Here is a 5610-nt window from a genome sequence, read left to right as displayed (position 1 = left end):
TGTTTTTTATTTGCTATTTTATATTAAAGCATATTCAGTGCCCAACTTGTTCCATTATTCCAAGGGCAGGAGCATTCCAAGATCATCTGACTAAATGCAAAATAGACAAGCTTGTGTAAAATTCATAGGAAGTTACACCAGCTATGTATGTATCAGACAAGACAGACCACAGTCCTAAATCTCATGCTGATGTTTCTAGTATCTCACTGCCAAAAAACAAGTGTCCTGCATCCACACAGATTAGAAAAAAATCAATTTACTGCTTCTAGTAATCTTGCCAAGCACAATGATTTCTTTTCTATTTATTCATTCATAGATCAATCTACCACAGGTGAAAAGGAAAGCTAACATTGTGCCATATATGCCAAGCAGTTACTCAATGCTTTCCTGTTTAGTGTAAGAAAATTACTTCAGTTATATACGTCAACTTTATCATCTGCTGTGCACCACCCTATTGTGGGGCACCCAAAAAGACAGAATCCACTCCCTAACTCAAAAGAGCATGGGTATGCCCCACCATGGTGCTGTTCCATGTGCTCTGCCTCGCCCTTTCCCACCCCTTAGCATGCCTCTTCTTCATCCCACCCTGTCCCCCCCTCCTACAATGAGTGAAGAGTGGCTCTAAACCACCTGCAGACTTTTCTCTCTCACAGAGAATCCTCAGCTGTTCCTTAAGGGAAGTTTTCCAGGTGCTCTGTGCTGCCTCCGCATGGCAAAGCACCAGAGCTGTTGACAAGGATCTGGGAATAATTCAGTAATATAGAACCCAATTTTGCAAGGTACTGAGTGGCCCCAACACCCATTGAAATCAGGATAAGTCTTCAACTGTTTTCTTTATGATTACTCCATCATGGTTCAGTGGATATATGTAAACTTGGATATACCCAATAAGCACTATTGGCATTCATAGTTTTGTTTTTATTCAAGACAATTTGAGTAACTATGTTGATGAACACTTAGAAGAGTCAAGCTCTAAACAGAAACCTGGTTTTAATCTTAACAGTAGCAGAGGAGGGCATCCTGCTATAATGCAAGATATTCCATTATATAAACTGCAGGTCATCAAATATTGGTTTGGGTCAGTTGCTGTCATTTCATCACTTTCCATACTGATTTTTTCAACAAAAACAAAACTAAAAAGCCTTAGAGCCCTCATCCAATTACATAATAATTAGTCCTATAAAATGAAAAATGAAAATAAGATCATCCAAACAATAGTTACGAAAACCAAGTTAATCCATTGAATCAAAACATGACCTGCCACACAATTGGTTTCTAAACAATCCTGATTGGTGATCATTAACTATCTATGAGATAATCTCAAAGGTCTGAAATTAGTGACCTAGAATTGTCTCATTCCACAATGGGCAAAATAAGGATTTTGCAAATGATGTTACCTGGTTTTTGTGCATTTGTTTTAGGAGTCATATTTCCTTGTATTAGTAGACCTGCAGATCAACAAATCTTCTTATGCACAATAGAACAAATTCCTGTTCTAATTTTTATTGCTTCAGCGAATTTTCAATACCAAACTTTGGACAACTAGTAAAGTGTGGTATTGAACTGCTAATGGCATGGTATTGGAAGCTTAGTGGCTAATTGTGGCTCTTAAAGGGACATTGTCAATTTGAAAATTATATGTACTTACACATGTTACAAATAGCAGCTAATGTTATTAAAACTGAAGGAATATATTATATATAATTTACATCTTTCCTTTAAAGGAAAGGGAAAATAGACTTGGAAGTTTCACTAAGATTTATGCTCAGTATGTGGACATTTTTACATTAAGGTTCTCATGACTAGAACATACTACAATGTCTGTATTGCAAATATTACATTAATTTTTGTCTTAAACTGCTTCCATTGCAATTTAAAAAAATCATGGAAATATTTCTATCAATCGTTTCATAACTATGTGAACCATTTGTTCTTAATTGCCCCCTACCTCACCCATCTCTCAGCTCCATACAAACAGCTACGTATATTCAAGAGAATTTTGTATTGTATTATTGCTCCATAATGTGATCTCAATGTTGCCATTACATTATTTTATAATGGCATGTATGTTAAGTTTAATGTACATATGGAAAATACCTGTTAGAGACAGGTATTAACATTTTTATTAGTTACATCAAAATCCTGTGCACATGGATAACTTTTATAAAGTAATAATGATCAACTACGTGTTTTAGTCACATAGCTTTATCTCCAGTCCAGATCATTTTTTACAGGAGGTTTCTCTGGTGATATGGGACACTGATTGACTACATACTAATACTGATAGGGGATTAACTTTGCTTAAAATCCTATATAGAAAAACTATATGCACATATATTTCCTTACTAGGAGCTTCCTTGGTTTATAGGTGAGGGAGTTGGTGGCAGAGAATTCTCCACGAGGGCCCCTCTTCTAGGGCTTTTAATTTTACTTGAGAATTCCTTTGAAACCTTCAGGCCAAAGTACAAAGGCCATCTTTTTCTATTGTCATCTGGGGATGACTGAGGTTTGTGGGTGGAGGAGGTTCTTAGAATATTGAAGGATTAAGTTAATGGAGATATAACAATTTACAACAACTGAGGAAGTGGGCCAGTAATTTTAATTTTCTGGCAGGGAACCTAGACCCTAACTCAGGAAAGCATCCCTAATCAGGAAAGCACTTAAGGACAAACTTAACTTTAAGCCCATTGAAGCCAGCACTATGGCAACTTAAGTCCTATGGAATGGGCTGCAATAGCAGCATCGCTCTGTGGTCTAGGCTTATTATACACATTTTATAGATGGGGAAACAGACACTGAATTTGTGATTTCACAGAGCAACTCCATGGCAGAACCAGGATTAAAATTGAGAAGTTCCTGGCTTCTTGGAAGTATACCGGAATGTAACACCTTGCTTTCCCCACAATACCCCCAGTGGGTGGTATATGAACAAAAGCTTTATATGAATAAGACTCAAAAGATGTAGAATTGGTACTGGATTAAATTACAGTATTAGTGGTAGATAAAAACAAGTTTCTTAATTATAACTGAAGCAATACACCTGAGGCATGTTCTGATAGAACATTTACATTATTTGGATTGTCTGTGCCTAAACAATTGAATATAGCATGCTAAATTGTTTATATGTTGCTGTTGTAATGCAAGATACTAAGCAATCAGCAGCAATTAAGTCTGAGATACTGTATGTGTCCTATGAAGAGCAGACTAACATTTTAAGTTGAGAATGGAGTATTTGTCTTAATGTGATAAATATGATGTCCCTGATGTAAAGCAATGTGTATCATGAAACAAATGTGAAGTTAGTGGCCCTTCTGTGCTGTTAACATCTCATGAAGCCAACAGCATTGTGACGGAGAAAAAGCTGATAACAATTGTGCTAAAGAGACTTTGTGCAACAACACTGGTATGATATGAATGGGAAGCATCCCATTGTTAACATTCACTAATTGGAAGCTGACCACCAGAGCTGGTGCTATTATTATGTTACTAGTCCTGTGTTGTAAATTGCTTTGTCAGTCTTCTCTTGTGAGGAAAAAATTCCATTATGAGAGACAGTAACCTTATTTAGGTGTTTTGTCAGATAATAGAGTGAGGCTTGTAGGCATTAACCTGACTGGCTTAGTGTGATTTATTGCTGCTGTAAACTTTGTTTCCAGCATTAAGTTAGACAATAGCTTCAAATTACCTGGAACAGGGTTAAGCTGTGGAATAGATCCTGTATGTTGGGAGGGAGAGAAATTACTCCTGCATCTCTAGTACCATCTTCACTATCCAAATGAGGGAGGTATGCAAATTCTCACATTCTCTGAATCTACCCCCATTGTAGATATTTTTCTGCTAGTGTGTGAATTCACCATGCTTTTGGGATTTGTTGGTTTTCTTAATTAACCCTTTTATTTGAAAGTTTTGTTTAATACCTTTTGTTTGCTGCCTTATTGTATATCAATGTATTATAGGTCTAAAATTTTGGAGTATTAAGAATTTTATGTTAATGAATATTTAGATCTTAATTTAATGATATCAATACAGTATATATCTCTTTAGATTACTTTTCCTTTACTGAATTCTGATTAGTTGGGTTTGATGAAAGTCTCTCAATGATATTTAACACGATTATAACTATCAAATTCAGTTCTCCTTAAAATAAAGTATGAATTACTAACTTTGATAACCTCTCTCCATACTGAAGTAAAATCTTTCCAGATTAAAACAGTCTTTTTTAACTGTGAGGTCAAATAACTTTCCATTTTGTATGGAACCCATAAAGGTTACAGATAATTCATCAATGAAGCTACATATCGGAGTATATTAAAGAAAACTATCTACACTGAGCTAAGGATTCTTTTTATCTTACTTTGTGGCAATTATCAGGGTTTTTTTGTATAATCTCTTGCGCCTCCAAACAAATCTCAACTGAATTCTCTTGGTCAATATTTGGAGACGTAGTTCATTCACAATGTATCTACCACATACTCCTTGCAAATGCCAGGCACTATAAAACAATAAAAAAAAGCAGGCAAATAAATATTGACCTTCCATTCTGCAGACCAACCAATAGCATGGGTAAAACTTCAAGCAATAAAGACAATTGTTTTATCTTTGTACATGAAAGTTTGGTAAATTTCTGAATCAGATGGGTTTCCAAATAGATTTCAAAACATCTAGCAAAAGACTCAACTTCAGTGAATTCTCCATTAATGTAATGTAAAACACAGCCATCTGCTATTCCATCTTTCCTGTTCACTATATTTGTGAAGTCAGCACTTCCTAGCATTGAAAGAAAGTCCTTCCTCTAGAAATGTTAGTGCAGCTTACCAAGAATCAATCACCCTCCAGGAATAGAAAGAAACAAGGCTTCAAAATTCAACCCTTATCTCTTTCAAGAATAAACTAAATTGAAAATAATGTACCTGGGAAGGTTAAATTTTGTCTATTCATAGTTATTATTTAATTAGCAAAGGAAATAAGATACAGAGAACATTTAATTACCAACAGAACTATATTGCAACTGGAGAAGATGGTGGAGTTTCTCAGCTGGGCGGCGGTGAGCTGCCAGTGGGTGCTGAGCATATGACTCTGTGGGTGCTCCGGGTCTGGAGCACCCACGGGGGAAAATTGGTGGGTGCTCAGCACCCACTGGCAGCTCACTGCCGCCCAGCTCACCTTCGCTCCTCCTCCCCTGAGCACACCGCGTGCCCCCTTTTCCCCCCCTAGCTCCCAGTGCTTGCGCCGCGAAACAGCTGTTTCGCGCGGCTGAGAGAGATGGGGGAACGTGGCGCGCTCGGGGAAGAGGCGGGGCCGGGGCAGGGATTTGGGGAAGGGGTTCAATAGGGGCAGGAAGGGGGCAGGTTGGGGTGGGGACTTTGGGGAAAGGGTTGGAATGGGGGTGGGTAGAGGCGCGAGCACCCACCGGCGCCAGGGAAAGTTGGCACCTATAGTATATGGTAGCTCTCTGCTTTAACGTCTATAGATATGTGCAGTTCAAAAAAATGGTTACAAAAAAAGGAAAAGGCCAGTTAAAGGAATTGGTACTTTTATTGGACTAATGGATGAATCACCAAACTCAGAAAATCAGTTTTCTTGTAGAGAGACAAGATGAGTGAGGTAATA

Source organism: Terrapene carolina, unplaced genomic scaffold (genome assembly GCF_002925995.2).
Source record: "Terrapene carolina triunguis isolate 2854851 unplaced genomic scaffold, T_m_triunguis-2.0 Scaffold89, whole genome shotgun sequence".
NCBI classification, from domain to species: Eukaryota; Metazoa; Chordata; order Testudines; family Emydidae; genus Terrapene; species Terrapene triunguis.
This window is presented reverse-complemented; position numbering follows the sequence as displayed.